Here is an 18096-nt window from a genome sequence, read left to right as displayed (position 1 = left end):
ATACTGTTTTGTTTTTTTTTTTTTCCTCTATTACGTTTGAGCACATTTACTTTTTTTTTAATTGGATCGTAATTTTGCGTCCAGGTACTGTGACTTTTCCAGGTCATTCTAATTTGAAGCAACACATTTCTTAGTCAACTGAAAGAAGAAACAATCTAGATATGAAGAATCTTAGGCCTTTCAAATTCCTGTGATAGATTTACACTTAGTTTTCAGTTTTCAGTTTTACACTTAGGATCTGTATAGAGGAAAGTGGAAGAGTGTTGGACTGTCAAAGGAGCATGTACCAGCTGAGTCAGTTAGTTACTTTGTGATCTCGGCTATGCCATATAGCCCTTCCTAATCAGTCTATCTGTAAGTTAAGAGGTGATGCATGGCTTGATGGCTTGCCCTCTTTCCTATTGTTTTGATCAAATGAGTATGTGAATGTTTCTGTAAAAACTAAAAGCCTATTCATATATGAGGCGATAGTATTTTCAGAAGCTTGTGGATGAATGATGCATTTAAAGTGCTTTTCACAGTGTCCTAATAATGAGTGCTTCCTGGGGTGTTGCTTATATGAAGGTACACTGATTTGTCTCTTTAGGAGATGTTTTTAGCTATCCAGAATGGAGAACAAAAGGCTTTTGAAAAGCTAATGTGGATGGAGCACCTCCATGCTCATCATTGCATTTAGAGCTTAAAGTTATTTTAGACACACTTTAGGTAAGTTTTATAGTTTGGTTTCCTACTTCATAACAGATGGGGATTCTATAAGCTGTACCAGCTTGACAATTCATGGTTTTTTGATTAAAAAAAAAATCTTACAAGCTATTTATTTCATGAAAATTCAGACCTAAGCATTGGTTAGCCCTGAAAATAAGGCTGTGTTTTGGCAGAGCACAGCTCTGTTCCTCAGGAAGATAATTTTCTGGATAGCTATTATCTTTTCACAATTCCTGATGATGGAGTTCTGGGGAATTTAGAACTGTTTCCAGAAACTACATTATCAAATTGGTTAAGTAGGAATAGAAAATTTGTTGCATAAATCAGTGGAGTTGTCTTCGGAAGAATCTTAAAAAATAGGAAAGGCCAGATGGTGGTGTCTATATTTAAAATAGAGATGGGGCCCATTGAAGGTGAGTTGGCACATGACAGTACGTGAACGTGGACTCTTAACTGAGTTTACCAGTGCTCTTAAGTCATATTAGAAAACACCTTTACTTTGATACATGATCACTCCCCATGGCTTTTCTTTGTGTAGAGTGGGTTTAAAGCAGACTCTAAGCAAATTTTTGGATGAGAAGGTGGAATTTGTATAGTACCTGTCAGTCCTAAAAGATCTATTTTTAGCCAGATTCTCTCTTTTCACCATCTAATAGAGTTTGACCGTGTTTCCACTGTTAAGAATTGGAAGCTGAATTTAGAATATCTAACTCCTAGTGAACTTTAAAACAGATTAGTATTTATCTTGATACTTTATTCTTTATCTGCTGTGTGCCTTCCAAATAACTTTAAATAAGGGAGTTAGAAGCACGATTTTTCCTGTGTAGAAAAAAGCATACGTTAGCAATAAATTTGGCCTAGAAGGTTTAATATTCTCTCTTCTCACATAGAAAGTTCAATGCAGTGTCATTATCATTCCTTTCTGAAGGAGGGGACTGCAAAAGTAAAATTATAACCAGCTGTTCTAAAGGGTCTTAATTTTATTTTGGGGATTATTTTGTGCTGTGTAGTGTCCCTAGCTACATTTTTTGAGGGGGTGGGGGGGGCAGCCTCTTTGTAACTGGTGTTCTTCATAAACTGTCATATACAGGCAACCTACACCTGTAATTTCTGGCTGTTTATAAAGTTTCAACAGAACCTTCTCTTAAGTACTTTCGTTTTCATAATTGGTTAGAAAACACCTTTACTTTGATACGTGATCGCTCCCCATGGTTCCCCATGGTATTTTTGTATTGAGTTCATTTAGAGAGCCATAGACATTGGCAGAGTTGGTTCAATTTTGGTTTAAGTTTGAATATGGAATTAGTAGTCTACTGGTATTTCAGAAGTTTGCTTTTGTAGGTCTTTGTACTTATGGGGGAGACCTGGGATTTCTTGTTCTATTTTAAATTAGTATTTGTTCATTCATTCATTCATTCATTCAACAAACTTTTCTTGATTATCCCTTAGAGTTTTGGCACACCATGGGAAATCTAGAATTGTATATAATCTGCATCTGCTGTTGGGAATAATAGAGATCTTGAAAGGACTGGGAAAGCAAACCTTTGAAAATGATAGTTCTATATTTTATCCTTCCTTGGGTTAATTAAAAAAAGTTATTGTCTTTTCCTGATGACAAAGTAATAAATACCTTGTGTAAAAAAACAACCTCTGTTGTGAAACAAGTGATGAAACCTATGATACATGAAACAAGTGTTTTACCTCTAAAGTTACATGTTACGTGATGCCACTGTAGAAAACATTCCCTTCATTTAGAGTACTGTGGAGAGCATGTGATTTGGAATCAGACTTCAGTTCCAGCTCTATCATTTGACTAGTTCTGTGGTCCTCGGCACGTTGCTCAACCGCTCTGGACCTCAAGTATTCCCATCTCTCCTGGGAAAGACCATAAGTCACGGAATTGTGGTAATTTTAATGTATGAGCATATAATATGGTATGACTCTTAATAGGTATTCTTTTTTTTTTTTTTTTAAAGTTTATTTATTTTTTTGGGGACAGAGAGAGACAGAGCATGAACGGGGGAGGGGCAGAGAGAGAGGGAGACACAGAATCGGAAACAGGCTCCAGGCTCTGAGCCATCAGCCCAGAGCCCGACGCGGGGCTCGAACTCACGGACCGCGAGATCGTGACCTGGCTGAAGTCGGACGCTTAACCGACTGCGCCACCCAGGCGCCCCTCTTAATAGGTATTCTTAACCTACTTTTTTTTGCTTTTCCTTCCATTTTATCTGAAGGTCCCATAATTTTAGTTTGTCTCGTGGCCTTTGAGGACTTTTTAGTTTGAGTGTACTGTTGCTATATGAATGTGTTTGTCTTTGCAGTGTCCTTGTGGTGTTGGATTTTTTAAAATTTGCGATATTTTGGTATCCATTTGATTGGACATAGTATGAAAAAAGAAGGCATAAAAGGTTTTCTTTACTGCATACTTATGCTTTACTATTACTCTGTTGATGAACTTTTCTAATATTTGTTGTTTGTGCTTACAGTTCTTGTTTTTTGTACTAGGTTGTCAGAATCTACAGAAGAGGGTTTGAACGGTTAAAAAGACTGCATGTATATCTTAGGTTAATTCATTCATTGTCAGTTGTATTCATTTATACCAGCAGTGTATGGGATTGTTTGTTTAACCAGACTTCAGTTAACATGGAGAATGATCCTTTAATGTGTGCTAATAAACCAATGGGTGAAAAATAACATCTTTACTTAAATTTGCATTTAAAATTATTAGTGAGGTTGAACATTCTGATCTGTTTTAAAAGGAGTCTTGTCCATTTTTATAATACTTTGATACAGTGGAGATATTGAAAATAGTGGAAACAAGCTTGGATAAGATACAAATTATAAATATTTAAAATTTTTGTCTTGGGGCACCTGGGTAGTTCAGTTGGTTAAGCATCTGACTTTGACTCAGGTCATGGTCTCACTGTTTGTGGGTTCGAGCCCTGTGTTGGGCTCTGTGCTGACAGCTCAGAGCCTGGAGACTGCTTCAGTTTCTGTTATCTCTCTCTCTCTCTCTCTCTCTCTCTGCCCCTCCCCCACTGGTGCAGGCGCACGCACGTGTTCTCTCTCTCAAAAATAAACAAACATTTAAAAAATGTTTAAAGCCTCTTTTAAAAAAATAAAATAAAAATTTTGTCTTTTGATCTTTTCTCTTGAGTTTTCTTGCTCAACCTAAAATAATGGCAATCCTTCATCTCTTCCAGACATTAACAGGAGAACTTCTTCCTGTTTTCTTCTAGATGGTTTTAGTGGTTTTATTTTTAGAAATTAGCCCCTTAATTCATCAAAACATTTATTGTTGCACGCTATAATCTAAATAAGTCCTCTCCACCTCATTTCCCAAATAGCCAGCTAATGTCTGAGAACCATTTATATTTATATTACTTCCCTTTTGGGACTTTTGAAGTTGCATTAAACCTACATGTTAATTTGAAAAGAGTATATATTACCATCCAGAATTTGGATTGTCCAGTTTCCTTTATACTCATATAGTCTATTTTATAAGGGCATTTTTGAACATTCTGTATTTTTTTTAATGCTTTTATGAATAGCATTACTTTCATTAGAAGTTTTTATTGCTGGCAAATAACAAAAATACTAAATACTAAAAAAATAATTTTTTGTTTTTTATTTGGTATTTTATCTACCGAAAAAATCTAGACTAAGCAGCAAGTAATAGGAAGTAATTCATTTGATAAGCAATTTATAAGTGTATACATGCATGTCTCCTGTTCCTCTCTCTAATAGGTTGAAAGGCTAAATGACAGGATAAATATTTTAAAGGAAAAATATCTTGGTGATTTAAATTCTCATGCGATGTGTGAAAGGCTGGATAGTAATATTGCACATCTTTAAAATGTTAAACAAGATAATGTAAATGAAAATCACTGCCTGTCATCTAGTAGGCACTAATGGTGGTCTGTTTACATTTCCCCTTTTCTAAGACTTGTGTGAACTATTGCTTTTGGTAAAATTTATCCATAACTATGGGAATGCAAACTGGTGCAGCTGTCTGGAAAACAGTGTGGAGGTTCCTCAAAAAATTAAAAATAGATCTACCCTATGACCCAGCAGTAGCACTGCTAGGAATTTACCCAAGGGATATAAGAGTGCTGATGCATAGGGGCACATGTACCCCAGTGTTTCTAGCAGTGCTTTCAACAATAGCCAAGTTATGGAAAGAGCCTAAATGTCCATCAGCTGATGAATGGGTAAAGAAGATGTGGTTTATATATACAATGGAATACTACTTGGCAATGAGACAGAATAAAATCATGCCATTTGCAGCACATGGAGGGAACTGGAGGGTATTATGCTAAGTGAAATAAGTCAGAGAAAGGTATGTTTTCACTCATATGTGGATCTTGAGAAACTTAACAGAAGACCATGGGCAAAGGGAAGAAAGAAATAGTTACAGAGGGAAGGAGGCAAACCATAAGAGACTCTTAAATACAGAGAACAAACTGAGGGTTGATGGGGGTGAGGGAGAGGGGAAAGTGGGTGATGGGCATTGAGGAGGGCATTTGTTGGGATGAGCACTGGGTGTTGTATGTAAGCCAATTTGACAATAAATTATATCATAAAAATTTGTGCATCCTTATTTAAAATACTGCCAGTGTTTTCTTTTGAAGTGATAGTTCTGTGGCATGAAAACTAAATCTGGCCAGTCCATGTGCTCTGATGAAAATGGTTTCAGTTTTCCTCTTTTACATAAGTAATGATCTTAGAATCATGGGATTTGGTAGAAATTTTAAGGAGCCTTGGGTGGTACCTGCACTACTCTCTTCCTCTTATAGATGGAGGAACTGAATTCTAGTTAAATTGTCAGTGGCAAACTAGCAACTGAAATCATATATGTAGCACGGACTCACTCATAACCCTTTATAGTAACTCTCCTAAAAGGATTGCGCATACTTAGTTTGAATAGAGACCACTGCTTCCTTGGACAACAAGGAAAGCCTTTACATACCTATGGGAAAATTTTTTCCCCGTGTAACTTCAGTGATGGTGCTAACTTTGTTTCTTCTCCTCCCTCACTGTATGTCTTCTCATGATACCTGCTCAGATATATAAAAGGCATTATTTACCTATGGACTGACACTTGACTAGCTTGTGATACTAAACACTTCTAATCTGGATTATTTCATTTAATGAATCCATGTGCTTTTGTTTTCTGTCTAAATATAGCTGGTGTCTTTTAAGCATTCTTAGGTCTGATAGACCATACTTGTTACTTCCTCTTGTGTTTCTCCCTGGATCTATCTGTGAGAACAGTCTTGTGGCGTAAGTGATATTACAGAGTCCAATGTAATCACCAGCCCATATTCTGATAACAGTACTTTTATTATTGCATTTTCAGCTGCTTTGGCAGTCTTATCCCGCCTGGTGTCAACTTAAACCTTTGTCTTTCTCATACATATAGTCTTCCTCATTTTGTCTTTGCAGCTGGCTTTTTGATGCCAGCTGTGGAAATACGTATTGTCCATAAAGTCTAAAGTAGAGACTGCTTTAATATGATGTATCTGTAGTTGATTAGTTTAATTTTTCTTCAACTGGTTATTATCTTTCCAGAAGAGATAGGACTGTGAGAACCTTCTGCTTGATGATCTAAAGAGCTTACTTCTCTTCAAATTTTAATTTAGTTGGGAGAAATGGTCAATTCATAAAGGTCTGGGAAGGATTGGAAGGTGATGTTTGATTATTAAAGCTTGCTCTTTGTGCCACTCATGCACAGTAATTTAAAACAACAAGAAAGAGTAACAGTGTAATTATATTCCACTGTTTGGAATCTAAGGTGAACATTGCCTTCTTTTTCTTATTTTTCACCCAGTGTTTTTAGTAGCCCAGTGGAATATTTTGAGCTTAGTATGAGAGACCTTTTGTGAACTCAGGATACTGTTTGGAAGTATTTATTTACCTTATACATCCCTTTTTTCCTCCCTTCAGTGAACTTGACTTAGATGTGCAGACAGCTTTGAAGGAAGAGAAGAATACTTTGGCTGTTTTCTTGTCTACATCTAAATCTAGAGTTCTGTGAAATGTTTCCTAGTGGCAGAACTTGTGTATGGACCCTGTTCCATGAGATTGCCTCTGAGTTTAAATGGTGTATGTTCCTTGTGTAGTAAGACCTATTCATCTTTGAAAAGTAGCTTTATAATTTGAAAATTGAGCTGGCTTAGGTTCCCACTGTTGAGGGGGAGGGGTGGATAGATTTTAGTCAAGTTTGGGTGTCTAAACCATATGTTGGGAAGTGGAATGTGACCAGAAACTGCAAGACTTCGCTCTTTCACATCTAGTAACCCACCTACTTGACCTAGCTGACTTTTAGCCAGTAAATAAAAAATTCTTACGGCATACAACTATATCTTCCTTTTTCCTAGCTCAAATATGTGTTGTTAGTGATCAGTGGCATTGATCCTTGGAACGGCACACTAATGTCAATGGCTGGGTTGGATCACAGAACTGCACTGGCCGTTACTGAATTGTGGTAGGGCAGTAGGGAGGTGACTTGAAACCCCTGGGTAGGAGTGATGGTGGAGGGTCTGAAAAGGCCTGAGAGGAGGTTTGCTTTCATTTTAGCAATAGAAACATTTTTGTTCAGGGTTCTGACATAATGGAATAGATGTTTTAAGATGAAGAATCTCACAAATGTATGCACTTAGTAGGACAGAGAAGGGGCAGAAGACGTGAAGCTAAAAAACATTTTTTCAAGTATTTAGTTCACTGTGGTAGCCCTCAAAATAATAGGTAATTTTACCTCATTACTGTGTAAAATTACCAGTGTCCCTTGATATGTAGGCCTCTGCATTCCTCCTGATTTTCTCTGAAATATTTTTCTCCTGAGAACTGTTTATATCAGTTGTTACTGTGTATAAGACCTTTTTTTTTTTAAGGACAAATACCAATGAACGCAATTTATTTTGTATCCATTATAAATTTTGAGAGGCCCAGCTTCTTTCAGTTATATTGGCCTACATGGTTTAACTCTACTCTATAAACAATTTTTTAAAAAATACCAAAGAAGGGACACCTGGGTGGCTCAATCGGTTAAGTGTCTGATTCTTACTTTGGCTCAGGTCGTGATCTCACAGTTCTTGAGATCAAGCCCCACCTCGGGCTCTGCACTGACAACGTGGAGCCTGCTTGGAATTCTCTCTCTCCCTCTCTATCTGCCCTTTCTCCCATTTGCATGCACTCGCTCGCTCTCAAAATAAATAAGTAAACTTTAAAAAAAAAAACAAAAAAGAACACACGAGCAAAACCCTTCTACCTTCAGCCTTTTACTTTCCATTCCAAATATACACTAAAGTGTCATAAAACCATACTAATATTATCAATTATATCTAGACCTTCAAATTTGCCTCTAGACTTAACTTTAACAGTGGTTCTCAAGGTGTGGTCCCCATACCAGCAGAATGCACATGACCCAGGAACTTCAGTTCTGGTTAGGAATTTCTGTCTTAGGTTACCAATACAAATTCTCAGACAGTACCCCAGGTCTACTTAACTAGAAACACTGGGGATGAGGTTTAACAGTGTTTTAACATGAAAGCCCCACTAGGTGATTCTGGTGCAAGGCCAGGTTTTGAGAACCATTGATTTGAGAAGCAAAGAAAGGGTATTACTTGTTTCATCTTGAATTATTTCAGAATCTGAAATTCAGAAGGAAAGGGATGGGATAGAATATATAATTCATGACTTTTGTGGGTTAGTTTCACTGCTACAGTGGAGGCTGTGATTGCTCTTCATTTCTCCTAAACTACAAAAGTAATTTGTCAAAACAACTTACTATTAGTATTAATGGAGAAAGGTGAAGTTTTGGGTGATTTTTGTTCACCTGAGTGGCCCTTCTGTAATGAAATCTCTTGCTAGATCACTTTGTTTAACTGGCTAGAAGAAGCATTATAAAATGATAGCAGGTATTTCCAGGGTCAGCAGTGGAAATATTTCACACTGATTACTTGGGTACTAGGCTGTGTTTCATCTTCATTTAATATGAATGAATAAGAGTGTGTGTGTGTGTGTGTGTGTGTGTGTGTGTGTGTGTGTGTATATATACACACACACACACATATGTGTGTATGTATATATATATGTATATATATGTGTGTATGTGTATATATATATATATATACACATACACACATATATATGTATATGTAGTAGTCATCGAGATATAATTCATATACCATATAACTCGCTTGTTTAAAGTATACTTCATTGGCTTTTAGTGTATTCACAGAGTTGTGCAAATATCCACATAATCTGTTTTTTTCCTAATAAATTCATTTACTCCAGATATTTACTGATCACATAAAAATTAAAGTCAGTGGAAGCAACTGAAATGTCCTTCAGCAGATGAATAAACAAAATATGGCATAAACATAAAATGGAATGTTATCCTTAAAAAGGAAGCAAGTTCTGACACCTGCTACAACATGGATGAACCTTGAGGACGTTATGTCCTCATTATGCTAAGTGAAATAAGCCTGTCACAAAAAGACAGATAGGTATGATTCCACTTACATGAGGTACCTAAAGCAGTCAAACTCACAGAAAGAAGATACAGAAAGTTTGCCAGGGTCTGGAGAGAGAGGAGAATCAAAAGTTGCTATTTAATGGATGTAGAGTCTGAGTTTTGCAAGACGAATAAAGTTCTGGAGATGGATGGTGCTGATGGTTGCACAGCAGATTGAAAAAAGAAAAAACTAAATCAACAAGACATGATACATTTCTAGTTATATGAAATATCTTTGTAGAATCTTCTTTTATATAAGCTGGCAGATTTTAGTGTTACAGCATTTTCATGAGTTGCCAGGTACCAATTCACATTTAGTGTGATGTGATACAGAGATTTGAAAGAATTTTATTATTTTTAAATTGAGGTATAATTCATATTATCGTAACATCCATTTTTTAAAAGTGTACAGTTCAGTGTGTTTCGGTGTAGTTTACAGGATTGTGCAGCTGTCATCACTAATTCTGAATCATTTTCATCATCTCTAAAAGAAACCCTCTACCCATTAGCAATCATTCCCCCCATCTTTTCCTTTCCACAGCCCCTTGCAACCACTAACTAACCTTTCTGTCTTTGGATTTGCCTATGCTAGTAGACATTTAACGTAATTGGAATCATACATTATGTGGCCTTTAGTTTTGTGCTTTTTTTTCATTTGGCATAATGAAAACATTTTTCAAGGTTTATACATGATACAGCATGTATCAGTACTTCCTATTTATGGCCAAATGATATCCCAGTGTATGATTATACCACATTTTGTTTGTTCATCCATTGCTGGACTTTCTACCTTTGGGCTATTATGAAAAATGTTGCTAGGAACATTCATGTACTAGTTTTTTGTAGACCTGTTTTCAGTTCTCAGGTGTGTACTTTGGAAATAGAATTGCTAGGTCATATGGTAATTAATTCCATGTTTAATTTTTGAGGAAATGACAAACTTTCCCATGCTGTATGATTTTACATTCCCACCAGCAATGGATAAGGGTTCTAGTTGTTCTACATCTTTGCCAACACTTTTTATTGTTTGCCTTTTTGGCCATGTTGGTGGATGTGAGGTGGCCTTTCATTGTGATTTCATTGACATTTCTCTAGTGATTAATGATGTTGATCCATTTGTATATTATTGGAGAAATACCTATTTATATCTTTTGCCCATTTTTTAAAGTGGCTTGTTACTTGTTTTTAATTGTTGAATTGTGCTTTTTATATATTCCAAATACAAATCTCTTGTCAGATTTGCAGATATTTTCTTCTATTCTGTGGACTGTTTTCACTTTCCTGATAATGTCCATTACACAGAAGTTTTAAATTTTCAGAGTCCATTTTGCCTTTTTTTTCTTTTATTCCTTTTGCTTTTTGTGTCATAGCATGAGACACTATTGCCTAACCCAAGGACCTGCAGAATTTACTCTTATGCTTCCTTCCACTTTTATAGTTTTTGCTCTTAATCCTGTGATCCACTTTGTGTTTAATTTTGTATATGGTGTGAGGTAGGGGTCCACATTCCCTTTTTTTTATTTTTATTTTTATTTTTTACATTTATTTATTTTTTGAGAGAGTGAGACAAAGTGAGAGTAGGGGTGGGGAAGAGAGAGAGGGAGACACAGAATCCGAAGCAGGCTCCAGGCTCTGAGCAGTCAGCACAGAACCCGATGTGGGGCTCAAACCCACAAACCGTGAGATCATGATCTGAGCTGAAGTCAGGCACTTAACCAACTGAGCCACCCAGGCGCCCCCCCCCCTTTTTTTGGCCTGTTGTCTCACCATCATTAATTGTAAAAACTATTCTTTGCCCACCATGTGTTTTGAGATGAAAATGTGTATAATTTTAAAATGGAAACATATTCTTTAAATTTTGGTGGTTGTACAGGTGATATTTTCTTTGCTATTTTTTATCTTTCAGTATCTGTAACAGAACTTTGGTAACAAAAATACACATACACCAGAGTATTAACAGTGACTATTTCTGAAAGTAGGGATGGGTATAGAAGAAGAGGAGATGCTGACTTTTGTTTATTTAATACTTTAAAATTTTATTACGAGGTTTTTTAAATGTAAAAAAGTAGAAAATCCTTCTTAGCACTCTTCATTATACTGGTTTACTTAAATAATTATGGCAGCTCTTAGACCAGGACCAAAAGTGCTTTAAGTGTGTGTGTGAGTGTGTGTGTGTGTGTGTGTGTGTGTGTGTGTGTGTGTGTGTGTGTGTGTTTTAAGGACAGTGTCTTCTAAGAATGCTTTCTGTTGTTAGAGTGAGTTTCCAAAGTCATTGGGTGCTATTATAGGATAGGGAAGTAGGAAGGAAACTTAACACTCACTTAGTGCCTGTTACTGACACTATGCCAGATAGGAAAAATGAGTACTAGACATCATGAGTAACTTACCACTGTCCCGTAGCTTAGTAGTTGTGGGTTAAAAGCAATAGCTAGAATAAGGGTTGTATCACTCTGGTTGTATCACTCCAGAGCTTAGGTTTTCTCTGTACTGACTAATACATAGTAAGGAATTCATTGAATGCTTTGAAACCCATGTGGACATATAGATGGAAGAATAATGGGTAGAAGAATCCTGGTGGAGAAATAAATGTTAAAGATAAAAAAAAAGAAGAATGGAAATTGTAAAGTGTCTTGAGGAATCTATGACTTGATGAGAGCAAGCATTTAATTGTATTTGTCATAATATGTAAAGCATGTTAGGAACTATACATTTCTTTGGCTATGAAAGAGTTTTTTCTTTAAGTTTATTTATGGACTTTGAGAGAGAAAGAGAGTGAGCACGAGCAGGGGAAGAACATAGAGAGACAGAGAGAGAGAGAGAGACACACAGAGAGAGAGAGAGAGAGAGAGAGAGAGAGAGAGAGAGAGAGAGAATATCTCAAGGAGGCTCCACACTGTCAGTGTGGAGCCTGATGCAGGGCTCGAACCCACAGACCATGAGATCATGACCTGAGCTGAAAAGAGTCGGACACTTAACTGACTAAGCCACTCAGGTACCCCAGCTGTGAAAGATTTTTAAACTTGGTTCCAACGATTTGGTAAGTGCCATAAGGGGACAGAAAATAATGAGAATACTGTGAGTTAATTTTAATGAAGATGAAGAAAATTTTCCTTCACTTAGTAAATAGACATTATGTTCCAGTGATGTCCCATGTATCACTCTAGGTTTGGGGGTGAGTAGCAAATAAAGACTGAGTTTTTCTTTTACTTGCTTTCCCTTTTACTGAATTGACACTAGTTTCTTCTCAAAAACTTCAGATTTCATAGCAAATTACAGAGTTAATGGTAATACTTGCGTGCCTTTAGGATTGATTCTTAAGCAGCTGGAGGCGGTGGAGTGTGAATAGGTTTAATGAATTCTGTGACAGGATTCCTGGTTAGAGGTAAAATTTGTGTGAGTCCTGTGTTTCTGTTACTCGTGAGTTCTCCTCACCTTGTGAGTACGTTGGTAGGTTACTATGATGATCCCTGGACTCCAGTTCTTGCTGTCTGGTGAGGGAGGCCTCTGATCAGGTGAAAAGTACTACCTCATCTTTGTATTGGGTTTAGTGTTTTTAAAGGTCTTGGAACCTCTGGACGACTATATATCCAGATAACCAGGTTTGCTCTTGATTTAGGGAACTGAAGGCTGGTATTTACTTTAAGTGAGAGGGAGCAGTGTTCTCCTGAAGTTAAGTCAGGAGTCAGGAAATGTGAATTCTGTTCCTGGATAGCTTGTGGTACCTGGGGCAGATCACTTAACGAGTCTTAGCTGCAGTGAGCCACTGTTTACTTCTGAGGGCAGCTAGAAAGGCTGGGAAATGATTATAACACTCTTCAACCACCATTTCATCTGGATTTTTCCACTGAAGGATGAATCATTCTTGTGAAATCAGTTTTCAAAACAGGAAGATGAAAGGCACATTGTCAAATTGTTTAAGTGCACATTGAAAACTTTTATGACAATTGTTTATATCTAGAGGGGCGAATTCACCTTTTCCTCCAATAAATATTGTGTCTGCTAAAAAATTACAAAGATTTTTTGCTGGGCTCTGAGGATATATATGCTATAGTCCAATTTTGAGGATGCAAAATTGGATATATGTATATAACACTGTGATGAATGAAGGGCAGAGATAGCTATGCACTCTAAACAATGTAATAAGCTTCTAAGGTTTAGAGAAATGGGCAGATGATATCTGGTTAGAATATCTGGAAATAGTTCAGAGAATGCTTTGCATGAAATACTATTTCAACTATTAGGGATTAGAGAGAATAGGACTGGGTAGAGAATAAATCAGAGTAAAAAAAGGAAGAAGGAAGGCCGGGGGACAGAAGTAAGCTAAGGGAATAAATGTGAACAGAAGCCCAGAAGAAGAGAAAAGCATGTTTTGGAAGAAGGGTTTGACACACTTCCTGTGGGGCGTCTGCTTTCTATTTCTGTGTCACTGTACTCTACCTCTGTCATAACCCCACCCCAAATAACAAGTGTTCAGGAGAGGTATTTTAATCTGGAAATAATTGAAGAATGTGATTTTTTTGGTATTTTAAGTTTGGTTTGTGGGACTCAACTCCCAGCCCAGAAAATAAAAGTAACCATGAAAAGTGCTTTTTTTTTTTTTTAATTTACAGATTCTAGGAAATACTGTATGTTGGCTGACATAATTTGATCCATATTGGCAGTTAAATTGCACTTGTGTTTTGCCTTCAAAGTCATTAGTGTTTTGACCTTCTAGTTTTCTTCCCTTGGTTTTATTTAATTTTGAGCCTAAGGAGGAATGATACAGTGTAAATTTAATGAAAGAGTCCCCTTCCCTTTTTGGTTCCTTCTGAATCTTCACAAAACTTTTTGGGAACAGAGGGCCTGCCTGAGTGGGGTGGGCAAAGAGAATGGCCTACAAGTTTGGTTGATATGACATCAGGAAGAAATGTGGGGCGATTGGGCTTTGGGCAACCAGTCTACTTAGTGCATTTATGTCGTGCATTTTATTTACCATTGAGGATTTCGATTTAAATGGGAGTCCTGATATTTCTAAATTTCTTCTACCTGTGGATTATTTTAGGTCATTTCTGGGGGAAATTTTTTATTTTTGTGAAAGAGTATGGATTTGTTTCATCTCTGTTTACTACTAAGAGGGATGACTGTGGGTATGTGAGCATATGTGTGTGTATGTAAAATAAAATTTAAACTTTGTAGTGAATTCAAAATAACCCAGGTTGCAGAAAAAGGTTTTGATCAAGATAAGGGTCTCTAGCTTATATAGCGTTCAAAGCATTCAGAAGAAAGTAATACTGTATTTAAAGAATGTATAGATTAGGAATTTTTATCTTGAAATTTGGGTCTTTTATGTGAAGAGTACTATGGATTATTTTTTTAAATACAATATTCTAATTGGTTAGTGTATAGGGTTGTGACTCAGAACATGCAGTGCCCAGTTCCTTACCGCTTAACTACTGGGCCTAGTGCATCTCACAGAATGTGTGATGACTGATTTTTTTTTTTTTTTAAACTAGTATAGGAACATTTGATGCCTGCTCTGTTATGTGTGAATGTTTCATAGCTCCACAAGGTAAAAGAGTCTCAAAATGAAGAAATTTTATTAAATCCAAGTAAATGTCTTAGGAAATGAAAGTGTTGTGCAGAGCCTAGTTTGCTATAGCCCTTTGGAGAATTGTTGAGTCACTCTTTTGGTAGATATGTGCCTGATTTAAGCACCTATGACACATTTTAAGACAATAATACATGGTTTAGGAAGAAATCTTTCACCTTTAAAGTTCATTGGTGTCATGCCTTTTATCTTTTAGAATGTCTGGGTCAACCGTGTGCATCCTTGATCGTATCTTTACCTGGATAACATCAAGAGGTTTCCTTTAGGCTGGTGTTTGCCGCTCCTTAGCCCCCTTATGTTTTATTATTGAAAATGTCACCTTATATACAAGTGGAGAGGAACCCCATTGTGTGTATCACCCAGCTTCAACAAGCATCAATTCATAGCTATTCTAGTTTTACCTAGACTGTTCCACCATACCCACAAATACATACTTTGATTATTCTGAAGCCAATTCTCTACAACATTATTTCGTCTAAATATTTCAGAATCTGTCTCTAAAGGATAATAGTTCTTTTACTGTCCCCTCTGGTCTTATTCTTTTTTTTTTTTTTAATTTTATATTTTTTAAAATGTACATCCAAATTAGCATATAGTGCAACAATGATTTCAGGAGTAGATTCCTTAGTGCCCCTTACCCATTTAGCCCACCCCCCCTCCCATAACCCTTCCAGTAACCCTGTTTGTTCTCCATATTTATGAGTCTCTTCTGTTTTTTCCCCCTCCCTGTTTCTATATTCTTTTTGTCTCCCTTCCCTTATGTTCATCTGTTTTGTTTCTTAAAGTCCTCATATGAGTGAAGTCATAAGATTTTTGTCTTTCTCTAATTTCACTTAGCATAATACCCTCCAGTTCCATCCACATAGTTGCAAATGGCAAGATTTCATTCTTTTTGATTGCCGAGTAATACTCCATTGTGTGTGTGTGTATCTTCTTTACCCACATACTACATCTTCTTTATCCACATACCACATCTTTATCCATTCATCCATCGATGGACATTTGGGCTCTTTCCATACTTTGGCTATTGTTGACAGTGCTGCTATAAACATGGGGGTGCATGTGTCCCTGCGAAACAGCACACCTGTATCCTTTGGATAAATGCTGAGTAGTGCAATTGCTGGGTCGTAAGGTAGTTCTATTTTTAGTTTTTTGAGGAACTTCCATACTGTTTTCCAGAGTGGCTACACCAGCTTCCATTCCCACCAACAATGCAAAAGAGATCCTCTTTCTCCACATCCTTGCCAACATCTGTTGTTGCCTGAGTTGTTAATGTTAGCAATTCTGAAAGGTGTAAGGTGGTATCTCATGGTGATTTTGACTTGTTTTTCCTGATGATGAGTGAAGTTGAGCATTTTTTCATGTGTCAGTTGGCCATCTGAATGTCTTCTTTGGAGAAGTGTCTATTCGTGTCTTTTGCCCATTTCTTCACTGGATTATTTGTTTTTTGGCCATTGAGTTTGACAAGTTCTTTATAGATTTTGGATACTAACTGGTTTTGTTCTTTTTATTTTTTTTAATGTTTGTTTATTTTTAATTTTTTAAGTGTTTATTTTTGAAGGAGAGAGAGAGAGTGTGAGAGTGAGGAGGGGAGGGACAGACGAAAGGAAGACACAGAATCTGAAGCAGGCTCCAGGCTTTGAGCTATCAGCACAGAGCCCAGTGCAGGGCTCGAACTCACAAGCTGTGAGATCATGACCTGAGCTGAAGTTGGACACTTAACTGACTGAGCCACCCAGGCACCCCTAATGTTTGTTTATTTTTGAGAGAGAGAGACAGAGACCGTGCGCGTGGGTGAGGGGCAGAGGGAGAGGGAGACACAGAATCCGAAGCAGGCTTCAGGCTCCAAGCTGTCAGCACAGAGCCTGTCATGGGGCTCGAACTCAGGAATGGCGAGATCATGACCTGAGCCGAAGTTGGATGCCTAACCGAGTGAGCCACCCAGGTGCCCCAGTCTTTTTTTTTTTTTTTAAAGTATTCCTGTGTTTGTTGAAAAAGATATGAAGGAATGACAAATAGTATGGATGGGACAAAGAGTAGAAATTAGGTCCAACTGTTACTTGACTTTGAGATAAGGATTGGGTAGACCCAGAACCATAAAGGGGATATCAACTTGAATCCATTTAATTATCACAATATGGTACATTCCTCTCCTCTCCCTTCCCCTCTGCCTTATAGGCCTCTCTATACAGATTTGTGGCCCCTCTTCTTTCCCTACTGTTTGAATGTTAAAGTGCCTAAGGGTTTAGTTTTCAGGCCCAGCTATATATCATTTCTGAATTCAGATTCATATCCAATGTCTGTCTTATTCTGTTGTGCTTACTCTATTGTGAATAAGCTCACCCACCCCAACTCCACCTCCACCTCCCTATCCCACCCTCATTACAGTACCTAACAAAGTCTAGGAGTCACCTTTGCCTTAGTTGAGGTTGCTATGACAAAGACCCATAGACTGGGTGGCTTATAAACAGTAGAAATTTATTTCTCAGTTTTGGAGGCTATACATGGAGATATTAGGATCGGCACTGTCGGATTCAGGGTTGCAGACTTCCTACTTTCTGTTTATAGGGAAGAGGGCTAGAGAGCTCTCTGGCATCTGTCTTTACAAGGGCACTAATCCCATTCATTAGGGCTCCACCCTCATGATCTAATTACCTCACAAAGTCCCAACCTCCTAAATTCATCATATTAGGGTTGGGATCTTAGTCTGTAACAACCTTGGTTCTTGTTTGATCATTCCTATGCTCATTCTTCTACAAGACTTTCTGATTCTGTCTCCAAAATCTCTCGAATCTGTTAACTTCATCTCCTCAGCCATCATTATCTCTCCTTGAACCACTGTAATAATCTCACAACTGGTTTCCTTGTATTTACTGTTCCTTCCTAAATCTGTTCTTCATATTGCAGTTGGAATGGACATGTTAAAACATATTGTTACTTACTTGCTTAAAAATACTTCCACAAGTTTCCCATTGTTCTTAGGAAAAAAACCCAAAGTTCTTGCCATAGCCTTTAAGGCCTTACAAGATGCCATTGTTCCCGATTGTTTTTTCAGTCTCATCCCCTACTTTTTGGTACTCTAGCCTCTTTTCCTTGAACCAATCAAATTCTTTCCTAACTCAAGAGTTCTTGCACCTACTTTCCCTGTAAACACCCTTTCCTCAGTTCTTAACGTGCTGTCTTACTCTCTTTCACAGGAAACAGCTTAAAATTTGCCAGTGATGCCTTTCTTGACCACCTTTTCCAAGATGGTTTTCCCCATTAATTTTGTCCCTTATCCAATTTG

General features: G+C 37.3%; 1 protein-coding gene and 1 long non-coding RNA gene across 7 annotated transcripts in view; both read left to right on the top strand.

Moving 5' to 3' along the window:
• Positions 1–18096, top strand: part of KANSL1 (KAT8 regulatory NSL complex subunit 1) — a 182182-nt gene that overhangs the window by 71953 nt on the left and 92133 nt on the right. The window lies entirely within an intron of this gene.
• Positions 481–7993, top strand: LOC122485737. The gene is made up of 2 exons (XR_006297939.1): positions 481–2655; positions 2892–7993. It is a non-coding gene; the product is annotated as an uncharacterized LOC122485737 (long non-coding RNA).

The sequence above is a fragment of the Prionailurus bengalensis genome, chromosome E1 (assembly GCF_016509475.1).
Source record: "Prionailurus bengalensis isolate Pbe53 chromosome E1, Fcat_Pben_1.1_paternal_pri, whole genome shotgun sequence".
Taxonomy (NCBI): Eukaryota; Metazoa; Chordata; class Mammalia; order Carnivora; family Felidae; genus Prionailurus; species Prionailurus bengalensis.
This window is presented reverse-complemented; position numbering and strand designations above follow the sequence as displayed.